At 40.3% G+C, this 17,476-nt stretch overlaps 1 long non-coding RNA gene across 1 annotated transcript; it reads left to right on the plus strand.

Annotated features, from left to right (window-relative positions):
- The first annotated feature begins 5,599 nt into the window (after window positions 1-5,599).
- On the plus strand, window positions 5,600-17,116 carry LOC117098072. Its single transcript, XR_004443162.1, has 3 exons — window positions 5,600-5,660; window positions 8,999-9,334; window positions 16,108-17,116. It is a non-coding gene; the product is annotated as an uncharacterized LOC117098072 (long non-coding RNA).
- The last annotated feature ends 360 nt before the right edge of the window (window positions 17,117-17,476 follow it).

Here is a 17,476-nt window from a genome sequence, read left to right on the forward strand (position 1 = left end):
TCCCCAACGAATACCAAGGGAAAACTATACTGTTCATCCTATCCCTGGTTATTCCCATGATTTTATATGCCACTTGCACATTAGTTAAGTTTTCCTTATCTAATAGAAATAAAAAAACATCTATTAGCAGCTCCATTTCCACACCCCATCAATCCTAAACAACTGATGAACGAAAATACCACCGCTACAAAGTGAGTGAAACGTAGCGCCACGTCTTCCTCTCAAGAAGGAAGTGAGGGAAGTGAACTTGTCACTGGAGCCCATAATGTGGGAAAGATCTGGTGCCCTCTGCCCCTATGCTGAGCCCAACTGGAAGGAAGTCAGTGCAGAGAAAAACTGTACAGCCCAGAACACAAGACTGCCAGCTTGGTAAATCTAATGAGAACATTAAGCAGAGGATTGGTTGTCATGGATGGGTACCCCTGGGTCATTAATCAAGTTATTTCTGGCCCACACATTACTACCCCCACATCTTGCAGATTAATTTTTGCTAAATTATCTTAGAAGAACGTTATTTCCTTTTTAATTCCCTACATTATATCTTCCATAAACCTTCTATCTACAGCTGTTTTTCAAAGATTTTGCTCAAAAGCATGTACCCATAATTTTTAAAATAAATAGTGCTGTGGTTATGGGTATTTTAATAATAGCTTTTATTTTTATTATAGAAGACATATATTAAGATATATGTACACATATTCATTGTAGAATAACTGGAAATAAATGGGGGAAGAAAGAAAAATTACCCGTAATACTCTCACCCAGATTTAACCACCATAAACATATTTGAATAGAGAAATGATTCTCAACTGGAGGAAGTTTTGTCCCCAAACTTTGGGGCAATGCCAGGAATAAATACTGCTAAATATCCTGCCATAACAAAGAGTTTTCCAGCCCAAAATGCCAGGAGTGCCTCAGTTCATAAACCTTGGTGCAGGACTTCTGGACATTTTCATGGCATGTATGCAAATATTTTTGCCAAAAGTGGGGATTAGATTGGATTCATTTATAACTTGTTCCTTTCACTTAAAGATATGTAACTATCTGATTTTAACTACAGATTAAGTTTATAATGCGCCAGCCTTATTCAAGCTAAAACATTTGAAACAACAGATTGAGAATTATTTTTTCCAAACATAATGCTTTAAAACAGTTTTAGACCAGGCATGGTGGCTTCCGCCTGTAATCCCGGCACTTTGGGAGGCTGAGGTGGGCGGATCACTTGAGGTCAGGAGTTTGAGATCAGCCTGGCCAACATGGTGAAACCCCGTCTGTACTAAAAATACAAAAATTAGCCAGGTGTGGTGGCACGTACCTAGAATCCCAGCTACTCAGGAGGCTGAGGCGGGAGAATCACTTGAACCTGGGAGGCGGAGGTTTCAGTGAGCCAAGATGGCACCACTGCACTCCAGCTGGGGCAACAGAGCAAGACTCCATCTCAAAATAAAATTAAAATGAAAATAAAATAGATTTAGCCAAGCAGCAACCGGAAATACTGTAAGTCCTTTAAGCATAGCTGAACCTCTCAAAAACACTATTTCCTGAAAATTACTGCCTCTCCAAACTGGATGGATGACTATTCTGGTCATGTATCGTCCCTTATTGGAGTTAGACTCTCTGTGCTTAGTTCCTATTACCACTTCTCCCAAGCCTTGGGTCCTCAGTGACATGTACTTGAAGGCACCCTTGGCCATGTAGGCCATTACTTTGACCATCTCAGCAGGACTGATGTTCCTCCAGCCTCCTTGGCCTGTTTGGTGGCTGCAAAATTTCAGTCCTACTAGTTTTAATCTTTAATAAATTTTCCCCTTGGTTTTCACTTCTGGTTTTCATGCCAGTGAGTTTAGGTTCTTTCAGCATCGCTACATGCAAGACTCCCTTGAGGGAGGGGGTGAGGGCTGCTGTGTGAGGCTGTTTGGCGGTACTTTCTGTTGTGCTTGTGTTGATGGGTGGAGGCTCCTTCTGTCCCAAGGAACTGAAGCTCGGGCTGTTTGCTACCACTGGGAGCAGATGAGGCATTTTCTCCCTTACTCTCCCCAACAAATCTCTTTAGATTTCTCAATCTGTCATTTTCTGGATTCGGTGGTATTCGGAGGCTTTCTACCAACTCAGAAGATGGACATATGGCTCATGTTTATGTTTTCATGCACAGGCCACTGAGACAGATGAGCACTGATGGGGATAAACACCATTGGTCATTTGCCTGTCCCTGGAACTCACTTTTGAGGGGCATATGAATTAGATACTGCTCTTAAAGGTCTCATACAGTTAAAATTATTTACATATTATTCTTTCTTCTCAGGCAAGTGCATTCTTTCCCATTCTGAAATTGATTTGAAATGCAAAAACATCAGGATATTTGATATGAGAGGAAAATTTTAAAATGATAGAGATTTTAACCCCAAGCCCCCAAAAAGGAGATGTGGCGTATTGGATCTCTATTAAATTTGTTGACTTGTTGCTTTAAAAAGAATTTGCCAGCATTTGATTAACAAAAGGATATATGGACAAATGGAAACACACCTTAGAACTTTTCAAATTGACTGATTGAGGGATTGATAAGCCAAAGAAGAATCAGTATGGTGTATTGATTGCAAGGATAGACTCTTGAAGCCGAGATGCTTGGTCTCTGTAGCTTTCTAGGTTTGTCACCTCAGGCAACTTAACCTCTTTGGTCTAAATTCCCTTATCAGTGAAATGAGGATGATAAATTTACATACCTCAGAGGGCTGCAGGAGATTTAAATGAATCAATATATTTGAAGCGCTTAAAAACAGTGCCTGACACAAAATAAGTGCTCAGTAAATAAAACAATAAAAACAGCACATATAAGAATGTTCATAGAAGCATCATTCATTTATTTGATATGCAAAAGAACACAAAGGCTTAGTATAAGGAAGCTTTGCAAATGAACTACAATTTCACATGGTAACATGAATGAATCTCACAAACATAATATTGAGCAAAACGATTGATTTCTAAAAGAACACAGAGAGCATAATTCCACTTGTATAAAATACACAAACATAGAAAACTAAACACTATATTGTTTAGGGATACATATATATGTGGTAAGACAAGGAAATGATTAAAAGTTTGAGATTGTGATTCCCCCTTGGGAACCAAGGACAGAGGTCACATTGGAATTGGTAATGGTCTCCTTAAATGGTGGTGAAAACAAGAGTTTTCCTTTGGTTATTCCTCTTTAGACTGAGCATGTATAGTATACATGCCCTAATGTATGTATATTTAATTAAGCAAAACAACAATGGAATCCCAAAGCCCCTGAATTTTAATGTCATACTCATGGGTTCCATAATCAGTATTAGCTTTGTGACATTGGTCAAGGCATTTGAAATTATGAGAGCTGTCATACATTTTCCCTTGCAATTCAGAAACAAGTATATCAGTGGTCATATTCTGTTTATAAAAACTCTTAGTTTGCAAACTTTTTACTAAGCCTAAAATTCTGAACAGGAAAGAGCTGTTGACAGATTAGGTTCTATGCAGAAGCGCATGAGCTTAAAACCTTAGCTTTACTGAGATCTGTCATTATTCAAAATAAACAAATACCTGAACCCTGGTAGGAAATGAGGAGGACACATGATTCACACAAACTTCTGAAATGCAAGCACCTTTTTCTTACTCACAGGTAATAATGCATTAATAAGTAATAAGATCTCAGGCAGGCAAACAGGCTGTCCCACTGATAAAAATTAAGTAGTGTAAACAAATCCCTTTTTTAAGAAGCAGCTAATAGTTTTTCTCTGTTTGCTGATTTTAGCATGCAGGGAAGAAGGGCTAGGATTTCTCAAATGCTCTGCCTTTACACTTCAGCTGATTATTCCTTTCTGTAATAGTTTGCCTTGGTTACAATCGCTTAGTGACCATTAGCAAATAGAATGTGTTTGCTTTTCCTAAGGTCCATGTTTCCTGCCAGCTTGTAGCCACCAGCTTCCAAAATAAAATATTGTGAAATTACAGATTGAAACAACACCTTCACGTAGAAACATCTGTAGTCCAGGCATAATGAGGAACTTTAAATATTTAACCTCTGGGAGAAAAAAGAGTATAAACATATAAACAGAAGTATAGGTAAGACATTCATATAAACAGAATTACAGTTAAGTATAATTAAGGTGTTTCTTGGGTAGGCACAGCCTGTAATTCTAGCCTGTAATTCTAGCACTTTGGGAGGCCTGAGGCGGGAGGATCACTTGAGCCCAGGAGTTCGAGACCAGCCTGGGCAACTAACAAGACCCTGTCTCTACTTAAAATTCAAAAACATTAACCTGGTGTGGTGACAAGTGTCTGCGGTCCCAGCTACTCAAGAGGTCAAGGCAGCAGGATGGCTTGAGCCCAGTGGTCAAGGCTGTAGTGAGCCATGATGGTGCCATTGCATTCCAACCTGGGCAGCAAAGCAAGACCCTGTCTCAAAAAAAAAAAAAAAAAGTCTCCTGTTAGCAACCCACATCAACTAAACCCTAGGCTCAAATACCAGGAGTGTTGTGTTCATTTTCAGCAACACCTTTAACAAGGGCTTTAGCCAACCAGGAAACAACTTTAAAAAGTCTCGAAGCCAAAACTTAAGGGGCAGTGCAGAGAGAAAGAATCCAAGACTTAGTGAACCCCTGATAACCATATGCAAAGGACTTTCTTGCAAATGAGGACATTAGATATATATGTCTGTTGCTTCAGAGAATAAAATTAGGACACATATTTGGGAGTCTGTGGAAGGCAGAGTTCAGTTCTGAGTAAGGAAGGGTCTTCTGTAATTAAGTGGCAGTTCTGAGGTACTGAGTTTCCTGTCACTGGAAAGGTTCAAGTACAGGCTGGTTACTGCTACAGCTTTTGTAGACGGATTCCTCCACAGGGTTGGGAATTGGGATAAATGGTCTCTAAAGTCCCTTTCACTTCTCAATGCCTAATATGAAGTATGAAAAAACAATATTTGAATTTTTTTTTTTTTTTTTTTTGAGATAGAGTCTCACTCTGTCACCCAGGCTGGAGTGCAATGGCGCAATCTTGGCTCACTGCAACCTCCACCTCCCCGATTCGAGCGATTTTCCTGCCTCAGCCTCCCAAGTGGCTGGGACTATAGGTGCATACCACCACCCCCCGGAAATTTTTTGTATTTTTAGTAGAGACAGGGTTTCACCGTGTTAGCCAGGATAGTCTCAATCTCCTGACCTCATCATCTGCCCACCTCGGCCTCCCAAAGTGCTGGGATTACAGGTGTGAGCCACTGCACCTGCCCTGAAATCACTTTTCTTTCCTTTTTCTTCCACGCGATTGACTAGCTTGCAACTCATTCTCTATTTTCATATACTGCCATAAACTTGCCCTTTGTGTACAGTGAAGAGGAGCCAAGTAATACTCATCTGATATGGTTTGGCTGTGTCCCCATTCAAATCTCAACTTCAGTTGTATCTCCCAAAATTCCCATGTGTTGTGGGAGGGACCTGGGGGAGGTAATTGAATTATAGGGGCTGGTCTTTTCCATGCTATTCTCGTGATAGTGAATAAGTCTCTTGAGATCTGATGGGTTTATCAGGGGTTTCCACTTTCACTTCCTCCTCATTTTTCTCTTGCCACCACCATGTAAGAAGTGTCTTTCGGCTCCTGCCATGATTCTGAGGCCTCCCCAGCCATGTGGAACTGTAAGTCCAATTAAACCTCTTTTTGTTCCAAGTTTTGGGTATGTCTTTATCAGCAGCATAAAAACAGACAAATATACCATCCTTGAATGGGACACACAGGAGCCCAGAAGATCCCCCCTGAGGACTCAGCACCAGACTGACACCTCTGAGTTCTCATCCTTACAAAAAATGAGTTCCAGTCTAGAAATGTCATCTTCCCCTCCCGCTTCTTCATGGCCATGATGCTTAAGCAAGTCCTTTTTACTTCCTTCTTTTCTCCTTAATGAAGTTTTTGGGTTGCCAGAAAAGGAAACACTGTACAAATGAGACTCAAAAGCTAACTTATTTCCGTAAATCTCCTTCTGACTCCTAGACCAGGACTGAACATTACTAGAAAAACTATGCATCAGAGAGGTATAAATAAATGTTAGGTTTACACTTTTAAAACATTGCCTATTATCACCTTTCAATCCAAATAAATATTATCTGGCCTTATCCCAGTTGCTCAGAAAACCCCAGAGGCAATTATCATTAGCGTGGAGGTTTCTTTGCTGGAAGTATCAAAATATGTTCTCAAATATAACTTAGCCAATATCTCATTTCTTACTGCACTTAATTTCTCACTTAAAATCTACAAATTATATTATTGCACTTTTTTGATAAATAGAAAAAGTGAAAGTAAAATGAAAAGAGATAGGAGGGAAAGGAAATGTCTTCATATCCCCATTGCACAGTGTGCAGCACCCAGTGCAAAATTGTGATGAGCCAACAAGTGCATGGAAAGCGTGAGCAAAGACACTGAGGCATAGGAGTGTATGCTGTACTTAGCTGGGAAAGACATGTGAATAACTCTAAAAATATTTGCATAGTAATACATCGCTTGACTTGTAGAATGTAAACTCCACGAAGGCAGAAATTGTGTTTTTCACTGATATGTTCCCAGTACCTAAAGTAGTACTGATCATATAGTAGTTGCTGAATGAAATATTTGCTGATAGAATGTTTGAATAAAGGAATCTTTAAATTTATATTAATTAGTCCTCAAAAATAGACCCACACAATAGTTAACTGATCCTTGACAAAGGCCCAAAGGCAATTCAATGGAGAAAGGATTGAGCATTCAACAAATGGTGCTAGAACAATTGGATAGATAATGCAAAAAAAAAAAGAAGAAGAAGAAGAATCTAGACAAAGACCTATCTTTCACAAAAATTAACTCAAAATAGATCATAGACTAAATGTGAAATTCAAAACTATAAAACTTCCAAAAGAAAAACATATGGCAGAAAATTGAAATGCTCTTGGGTTGGCAATGAGTTGTTAGTTACAACACCAAATACATAATCCAAAAACTGGTTCTGGCCAAAGGAAGAGCAAGTGCTCAGTCTCTGAGATGCACATCCACTTGTACTTTGAACAGAAGGTCAGAAAGCAGGCAGCTGATCATAGAAAGGCAGGAGGAGCCTGGGAGAAGATCTGGGCAGGAGACAGACAGAGGCCAGATCACAGAAGCCTGATGGTTCCTGTAAGGAGTTTGAGTCACACTTTAATGGCAATGGGAAGCCACTAGAGAGTTTTAAGCAGGAAACTAATATGATTTGATACAATCAATAAATGTCTATTCAATCTGAATCTGAATGACCCTTTGATGGTGGATCAGTGGGCACCTTCAACTTTAAAAGAGAGAATATGGAAGAAGAAAATGAGTTATTTTGTTTGGGAGATGGGGTTGGTTTTGTTTTTTATTTTCACTTGTTTTTGTTTTGCTGGGAGTTTGGAATAAAGCATTGAGTCTGGGGAATACTAACTCAAAGATATTTGCACTATCATGGGACGATGCCAAGGAATATATGGGAATGCAAATCAAAAAATTGGGGAAAAAGAGCTTAAGGATGAATCATTCTCATAAATAGAATCAGAGGACAAACTAGCTAAGGGAGAGCATAGACTACAAAGAAGGGAAGTCAAGAATAGAATTATGCGTAGATTTGTGGGCATTTAAAGAGAAGGCAGAGGAAGGATGTTGAAAGATAAGGAGAAATGGGGAAATTATAAAGGCCACTTTGGCCAAGCTCCATATAGTCTCTAGTAAAGGAATAGAAAACCCAAAATGAGAAATTTTCAGAGAGACTGTAACTAGAATGAAGGGTCAAGTCAGAGGAACTAATATGAAGAACCCAGTAGAGGCAATACTATCTTCTGTATCAGCAAAATCAGCTCCCATTGAAGGTGGCAGGTTGAAGCCATGAGTAAAATCTCTGGTCAAAATGAAATTGGGTCCCAGAAAATTTATCTTATAAAAATAATTGGGCAAATGCACAAGAATATAAGATGTGCATTGCTGTATTTTCAATAGCAAATATTTTTCAGTAATTTGCATCTTCAACAATAATTAATTGAATTGATTTTATTACATCTGTATAGACAAATTAAGTAGCCATTAGAATAAGGGAAAGTGTTCATGCTTTATTTAGCAGAAAAATGTTTTTAAAATGGAAGGTATCACATTTTTATAAATATGCATGCATTTTACATATTCATATTTATAAATATGTACATATAAGTGCATAGTTTTTATTTCTGCTTACCTGTTTTCAGTTTTCATCATGAATATATATTACTTGTGACATTTTAAAAGTATTTTTAAAGGAAAAATGTGGAAATTCTATTATGAGCACATTTACTCTGCTAATGGCACCACCCTCAGGATCAGAGAGGCCTCTAGGCTATTGTAAAGACCAAAGCCTCAAAGAAAAAGTAATTAGGATGGAATGGTGAGAATTCAATGAACAGTATCTTTCCAACTGTGTTATTAAGGACAGGCACAGCATATAAGCTCAGATGGGAACATTCAAAATGCATTTGAAATGAAGAAGTAAAACCAGATGAGTACAGCTGAAGATGAATAATTCTATGAGATGTCTATCTAGCTGAAATTAAGGACCAATAAGACTAGTGTCGATAAGGAAAGCTCTTCAACCCAGTCACAGAAAAGGGAGCTCATACAACCTGTGAACCATTATGATTTAATTTTAATTGTTTAAAAGAACCAAAGGAAACTCGGTAGTTGCAAGTGGTGTGTGAATTTTAATAACATTTTAATACTGTTAGATAGGAAACAGATGCTCACTTATGGAAGCCGTTTTTGTTTGTATAGAACCCGAAATACAAATGTGCAATAGTATAAGCAAATGTCTCAACCTTCATGTTTGTCTTTTAAATACTCTTTGAGGCCCATGGTATGTAGAATAAAAAGTATCAAAGTTTCAAAGTTTACAAGGATTTTATAAAGACCCTACATATCTGATGGGAGAGGGAGCTAGTAAACAAATATTTCTCTGTCGTATCTCTATTTTCAGGGGAAGAACGGAAGGCAACGCCTCCGAATTAAATTTTGGGACCCCCAGTAAAATTTCAGAAAAGCCCAGAATTGATCTCAGAATGCACAAACTCGACATGTCTTTGGCAGAGAAGGCTCCGAGATTTCAGTGCATTCATTGCACTCCACTAAGGAGCTGCTCAGGCCCTCCTTGCATCCACAGCAAAGGGGCTACCCTCTGCTCTGCTCTGCTCTGCTCTCGGGTTCGGAATCCGGAGCGAGTTTCCAGTGAGCAGCGCCCGCTGAGAGCGTGGGAAAGCATCGCGCGTGCCCTTCCCCGCGCGCGTCTGCGGATCAGCGCAGGCGAGGTGGGTGGGTAAGTGCAGGGGAGCGGGGTGGAGGGCGGCAAAGCACAGCAGTCAAGTCTTCCTTGAAATGCTGCAGGCAAAGCCAGACATTTACATCTAAAAATGGCTCCATCTGATCCCCACAGTCTTGCCAGAAAGTCGGTCATTTCTTCTTGACCCTCGGCTGAGGGCCAGGACCTGTTCTTAACAGGGAGCTTTACATTGGCAGCGCCCCCGCGTAAGTTCAAAAATGGAGTAGGATTACTCGCTGTGCCTGGTGCAGCTCCCTACACGTCCTCGGCCTGCCAGGCTGCAGGCCACATCTTTCCCAGGGTGGCTCTGGACTAACTGCGTCCCTTCATAGTCACCATGGCCCCTGATTGGAGGCAGCAAGGCCAGGGAGAGGTGGTGAGAACCCCATCCCTCCAGAAGGGCTCCTTCTGCATCTGCCTCCCCCTTACCAGGAGTCTTGGCCCCCATACCAGATAAATGCTTCCAAAGTGATCTCCCCATAAAGAGGTGGCTGAAATGGAAACAGCTCACCTGGGGTTCACGTTTGCAGAAAATCACAGCTGCTTCAGGAAAATTCAAAAGAATTTTCACACACACAACCATGCCTCCTCCAGCCAAGGGATATAAATCTCCACCCAGAAGGCCCACTGTCCAGTTTAGTTTTAGTTCTAGCACCCATCCCCTGCAGCACCACGTTCATCTTAGTCAGAGCTTTTGTAATGAGGACATCTGCTATTCAAGATCACAAACGTGGCAATCTGATGTAATAACATATCTTTCATATGCAAGAAGGAACATTGTTGGGAGTGTTTTTGGAAGTTGGTTTTCCTGGTGCACTTTCATTATTTTGTTTTTGTCCCCCACTTCACAGCCAACTGAGATTTTAAAACTGAGAAAAACTCAAGACATATAAACCATGACTCACAGCTATTTGTAAAAGATGAAATGCTTCTATTTCTCAGGCTTTAGCTTTGAAAATTAAATATTCAAATAAAAAATAATATTACTCCAATAGATGTCAGTGATAAAAATCATGAAAACAGTTTCTGAAAAGCTTCATAACACATCCAGACGGTTCTTTCCCCCTGTCCAATTCTGACCTAATTCTGAGCTTTTCTTTTTAAGTGCATCATGACTTAATTGTTTACAAGTTGCCGCTCAAGCTTTTTTTCCAGAAGCCCCGGAGGAACCTTCTAGGGGTCTAAAAGGTTTCAGGGAACATTTTATTCCCCCAAGGTCAGCCGAATGAGGCCTCCTTTTCTTTAGGGTATGACAGTCTTTTTCCGGACCTGTCAGCATGCAGAGTGCCTGTGGGGACAGAGGGCTGCTCTGGTGCCCTGAGGTGCCACTGCTTGCCTCTCTCAACACCCCAGAGCCAGTCAGGAAGCTAATTGGTGTCTGCTACTCTCAAAGCAGCTGAAAACCTTAAGAGATGGAAAGGTTGCTTGTCAGGGTCTTAAGATCTGATTCAATAAGACAACAACATAGACTTTTCAATTCTCCTAAGAAAAATTTTTTTTGAAAGAGAAATATGTCTAGAGCCAACCGTTATCTGCTCAAGGACCAAAGATATCTGTAAATTTCCTCAGTTTTATCTTACACCCTAAAGGGAGATGACTAGAAAAGGTCAAGATGATCTAAATTGGTTTCTATGAATCCAATAAAGATGTTGTCACTAAGCATCTACTGTATTGGGGCACTGGGGACATAAGGATAAATGTTGGGTGCCCTGCCCTCAAGGAACTTACAAAACCTCCTCTGTATAACAGTCATTTAAGACGAGGTGTTTTCTTCGCCAGCAGAGAAAGTCGCTACTAAATGGATTTCATACTTCTCTGACCTTTTGTCAGTGATTCCCAAGTCTTCATTTAAAATGTCAGCTGTAATGAGGTGATGCCCTCTGCAGAGACTGGAGCCTCTAACTCTTTCTTCATAAAAGCCAAAAATCTAAGTGACATTCTGGACTCTTTCTTCTCCCTTGCCCTTCACCTCAATCCATCATCCTGCAGTGCAAATTCTACCTCCATCATCATTCAATCTTACACATTTCTGCATCCCCACTACCCCGATCTTAATTTGGGGTTTCAGATGTCTTACCTGAAGTGCTTGAAATGCATTTTAGCTTATCTTCTGATTTAAGCCTGAATCAGGCACTTAATCATTCGCCACATTATATTGTAATTGCCTTTTTATTTGTTCACCTTTCTGCTAGACACTTAGAGCAGACACTGAGTCCTTAATCTCCATATCCTGTGCACCTAGCACAGTCATAGGCTAATAGTTGGCATTCAGCCCACGCTAATTAAATGTATGTAAGAAAGGTACATGGATGCACATATGCATTGAATATCTCCAAACTGGTTTGACAGTTACTCCTTTCTTGTTTCCTCCCTGATGTTGATAATCATTCTCTATATTTTAGCAGCACCCTGCTACCCTAGTAAATTGTTGGTTTTAATCTGCTGTGGGTGGCAAACTGGATAATCAAAGTTATTTAGACAGTGAATAGTAAGGGTGAATAGGTTCTGACTGAGTCCCTCTTCTACAACTAAAACAAATGAGCTTCAGTGAACTGATTTTGTGAAAACTATTTCAGTGCCTCAGGGAATTTAGTTCCGTTGCTGTATTCCAGATTGCAGGAGTTGCCCTTAAGTCCTACTTCTAGGTAACTGAGGTGTAACTATATAAAATATTTTACTATTCAATGATTTTAATTTCTACTTTTATTTCAACAGGAATTTTTCAAATTTGCTTCCAAAAATGTACAAGGGTCTTGCTTTCACTGCTTTTTAATGATAAATATGATTTCTTACCAAAAACATGTTCTTAAAATTTGTCTTTGTAGAAAATATTAATATTTCTATTTTTATTTATATTTTTGCTGCTTAACTTTTTTGGGGGACATAATCTTGCCGGAGTGCAGTGGTGCGATCTTGGCTCCCTACAACCTCTGCCTCTCAGGTTCAAGCGATTCTCATGCCTCAGCCTCCATAATAGCTGGGATTGCAGATGCATGCTACCACACCCGGCACTAATTCTTTTGCATTTTTAGAAGAGATGGGGTTTCACCATGTTGGCCAGGCTGGTCTCAAACTCCCGACCTCAGGTGATCTGCCCACTTCGAGCTCCCAAAATGCTGCTGTTTAACTTTTTTGAAGCATGGTTTAATGTTAAGTGAGACAGGATGTCAAAAACCCATGCTAAAATGAGTTTAGAGTGCCCTTAACTAAAAACCTATGAGCATTTGCATTATGCTGTTGAAAATCTCCCCTAGTCCTGTTGTTAATGGATTCTTTGTCAATGGAAAGCTGAGCAAGACAGCCCCGAGAACTTCTGAGGCCAGGGCATTGGTTTCTGCTTTTTAAGCTGTGATTGGTTATATTTCTCTTTTGGAGTGAAGCTGCTAAACACCTTGTAAAAGGAAGTGGAGCATCGAAGCCAGACAATCCTCTGTGAAAGCATCGTAAGTGCCTCAGTTGGAAGTACAAGTCCAGTCCACGCCATCTCCTCTGAAACTGCCTTCCACCTGAGCCCCAGCAAGTGTGGGCCTGGACAGCCAGGTGTCCTCAGCCCATTGGAACAGGACACCTGACCCTGGACTAGCAAATGCATGGGCTGGGCTAAGCCAATTAGATGCTTTTTCTCAGAAATGGAGACAGAATTAGTGGGTGGATGTTGTGTACTTGAGTCAGGGTGGAAGCAGCCGATCTAGAGAGACAGGAAGCAGACAGAAGCAGGGAGACCACCGCTCTGAGGCCCTAGGGGAGGCACAGAGTGTGACCTCAATTCTGAGTACAGTCGCCTCTGTAATTTGTAATTTGCCTGGTGCAAAATGAAAATGTTGAGCCCCTTGTTTAAAAGTAAGAGGAAAATGTCAGTAAAGGCACTAAAATATAAAGATTTTTTTTCCTTAAAAATATTTTCTGGGCCTGGCGCTGTGGCTCACGCCTGTAATCCCAGCACTTTGGGAGGCTAAGGTGGGTGGATCATGAGGTCAGGAGTTCGAGACCAGCCTGACCAAAATGGTGAAACCCCATGTCTACTAAAAATACAAAAATTAGCTGGGCGTGTGATGCGTGCCTGTAATCCCAGCTACTCAGGAGGCTGAGGCAGGATAATCACTTGAACCTGGGAGGCGGAGGTTGCAGTGAGCAGAGATCATGCCATTGTACTCCAGCCTGGCAACAAGAGTGAAACTCCATCTCAAAAAAAAAAAAAAAAAAAATTCTTATTTATAAAATGTAATGGGTAAAATGTAATGGGGCATACATATTAGTTAGCTTGCATTGTCATAAAATACCACAGATGGTAGCTTAAACAACAGACATTTATTTTCTCACAGTTCTGGAGGCTCGAAGTCCAAGAGGAAGGTGCCAGGAGAGTTGGTTTCTGCTGAGGGCTCTCTTCCTGGCTTGTAGACAACCACCTTCTCACCATGTCTTCACATGGTCTTTCCTGGTGTGCTGGCTGAGTGAGTGCTCTCTCTGGTGTCTCTTTTTCTTCTTATTAGGACACCAGTGCTATTGAATTAGGACCCACCATTAAGGCCTCATTTAACCTTAATGACCTCCTTAAAGGCCCTGTCTCCAAATACAGTCACATTAAGGGTTAAGGATTCAACATATGAATCTTGGGTGACCACAGTTCAGTCCATAACAAAGGGTAATCGTGATGCATAGGTAACAAAGTAGAATTACGAATTGAAGAAAATATTTTTGGTGTCCTAATCTTATATAATAATGTATTTATTATTTATCTTCTGTCTATGAGTGTCTTCTCTCATTTTTGTAACAATACCCCTGCTACCACCACCGCCGATACAGTCATCCCTTGGTATCCAAGGGGAATCAGTTCCAGGAACCCCCTTGGATAACAAAACTCTCAGATGCTTAAGTCTGTTATATAAAATGGCATTGTATTTGCATATAACCTACATATGTCCTCCTGCATACTTTACTCTCTAGACTACCTATAATACCTAATACAACATAAATGCTATGGAAATAGTTGTCATATTGTATTTTTTAGTGTGTATTGTTTGTTATTGTGGGTTTTTTTAATTGGTTTTTCTCTCCTGAATATTTTCCATCCTCGCTTGGTTGAATCCATTGATGCAGAGCCTGAGGATGTCTGTACTTTATTAGTGTATCTTGATTGATCATGAGGTTCTTCTGGCTCACTTCTGCAAATTTGTTTACTAGGTCATCAAAATTTATACTTTTGGCAACTTCATTTTTAATTGATATAATTGAAAGCCACATGAGTTGCTCTTGGTATATGCAAGATGGCAAATAAATTTCGTAATTTTAATTTTAAGGAGGATCTTTCTGATGATGTGAATGTTACTGGAGCTGTAAGGAGTATTTTATAGGCGTGATGACATTGGGATAAATGTCTGATAAATTATATATATTAATACATCGAGAGCTAACAATTCTTTTAGAATAATTTTTCTAAAAAGACTTACCTCTTCATACAAACTAGTTTCATGTAAGTCTGAATTTTATTTTAAATGCAAATTGTACAATGGTCTTTCATTTCCTCTTACATTTTCTGTAACTTGTTGAGGTTTTACGAGAAACTGGCTTTATGATTTGTTGAAAATGCAAACACCTGTTTATGCATTCTATCACTGTATCTTCAATTACAAGAGAAAATTTAATTTTAAATGTATTCTTCATCAATAATTGATTCATCCATTGCTTTATAGGAAAATACCATGTTTTTTTCACCAAATGAGATTGTCTTTAAATTTAATTTCTGTTTCTAACCTTGTGAATATTTGTTTTGCAATGTTGTGGTAGTTTCTAAAACCAGGGATTCTAAATTCTGGAGAATCTTAATAACTCCCCGACGTTTCATTGCAATGTCTACATGTACATTTTTATTTTTGTAATAGTTTACTGATAAGGTTTGACTGCCTGACAACCAGCAGTTTCTAGCCAAGAAGTTATGGTTTGTGCAGATGTCACAGAAATGGGCTCCAGGGATAGACCAGCAAACTGACCTCCCAACACGAATCCTAGCATTGCCTTCATGTGGAGCTTCTCCTGTCTCCAGGGCTATGGGTGCTGTCTCCACCGTTGCTGCTTCTGCTGCTGCTATCACCACCATCGCTACCACCAATCTGGGCCCAGGTCCCATCCTGGCCTGTGCAACTAACTGCTTGGCATGCACATTGCTCATTGTATGCTGTACCATGAGCCTGAGCCAACAAGGGCGTGTGCTGCCACTTCACATATGCTCCATTGTCCCATCAGACTTAATAACACAAGTCCAAAGACAGAATGTGAGTGCTCAGTGACCAAACACAGCATGAAACCAAACATAGGGCCCTTCGACATGCAGGGCCCTGTGCAACTGTACAGGTCACTGCCCATAAACTAACCCTACCTCAATTCCTCATTGGCCAGTTCTGGCACCATCCCTCAGATATCTAAGCTGTCTGTACTTAAATCTCGTCTTAGGAAGCTCCTAAAGCCTACTATTATATTTTTACCAAAAAAAAAAAAAAAAAAAAATCCCCTATTGGGTAGACACCATCATATTCCCAGTCATTGCCCATTCTCTCATCTCCACTAAAAAAAAAAAAAAGCAAAGAATGAAAAGTTATTCTTTTCAAGGGAACCATATGCCACCTTCCCAGAATTCCTTACGTCTAAAGGTAATTATGTGATTCAGTTATGGCCAATAGGAAAGAAACCAGAAGTCTGCTAGAGATTTCTGGAAAATATTTGCTTTCCTATTAGACATACAGCCTTTTCTGTTCTGTTCCTCTTCTTCCTGCCAGGAATGCAGATGTGAGGCTGGAGGCAGTAGAGCCATCTCGCAATCATGCAGCAACAAGCAAGGCGGAGCTGGCATGTTGTTGACTGATAACATCGAGAAGCTGCTACATTAATTATTAATCCTGCACTGCCAGTCTCTGAACTTCTTGGTATATTGGGAACATAAACTTTTTTGGTTAGGCACTGGGTCAGATTTCTATTACATGCAGCCAAATGCAATCTTAATTGAGATACCCCTTTACCTAAGTTAGCTTTAGCTGTTCTTGCAACTGTTTGTGTTCCACCTACGGCACATGGGATCCCTTTTGCCCACAGCACCCTCCCTCGGTGTGATGTCCCCCAACCAGTATTTGCAGCTTTTTTGTTTTGTTTTGTTTTGTTTTGTTTTTTAATCACAAAAACTGCTCTCAGGCTGCCAAATCTGTTGGCCCTAGAGCCAGAAGTGCTATCTCCTGGGAATTTTTTTTTTTTTTTTTTTAGACAGGATCTTGCTGTCGTCCAGGCTGAAGAGCAGTGGCACAAACTCCTGGGCTCAAGCGATCTTCCTGCTTCAGCCTTCCTAGTAGTTGGGACTATAGGTGAGTGCCACCACTCCCAGCTAATTGTTTTTATTTTTTGTAGAGATGGGGGTGGGCAGGGATCTCACTTTTTGCCCAGGCTGGTCTTGAACTCCTGGACTCAAGCCATCCTCCTGCCTTGATCTCCCAAAGTGCTGGGATTACAGCCATGAGCCACCACGCCCAGCCTGGGATCTATTCTTAACCCTTGCCCTAGTCAGAGTGGTCTTCCTGCAGGATTAAGAGTTAGATTCTGTGGGACTCTGATATCACACCCTGGCTTGGCCTTCCCTTCCCTGTCCTACCTCCCCACCCCACTACCAGTTTCTTCGGAGATATTACCTGATAGACTACAGTAGTCCTCCCTTATCTGAGGTTTAACTTTCTGCAGTTTCAGTTATTGGCAGTCAACTTAGGTCTGAAAATATTAAATAAAATATCCAGAAATAAAAAATTTATAAGTTTTAAATTGCATGCCGTTCTGAGTGGCATGATGAAATCTCAAGCCGTCCTGCTCTATCCCACCTGGGACATGAAACCTCCCTTTATCCGGTGTATCCATATTGTAGATGCAACTATCCATTAGCCACTTAGATGTCGACTCAGTTATCAGATCAACTCTCCGTATCGCGAGGCTTGTGTTCAAGTCATCCTTATTTTTACTTAATAATGGCCCCAAGGTGTAAAGGTAGTAACGTTAGTGGGTTGTTATTTTATTATTAGTTATTGTTGTTGATCTCTTGACTGTGCCTAATTTATAAATTAAACTTTATCATAGGTACATATGCATAGCGAAAAGCATACTATATATAGG

The sequence above is a fragment of the Trachypithecus francoisi genome, unplaced genomic scaffold (assembly GCF_009764315.1).
Source record: "Trachypithecus francoisi isolate TF-2019V2 unplaced genomic scaffold, Tfra_2.0 Lachesis_group15, whole genome shotgun sequence".
Taxonomy (NCBI): Eukaryota; Metazoa; Chordata; class Mammalia; order Primates; family Cercopithecidae; genus Trachypithecus; species Trachypithecus francoisi.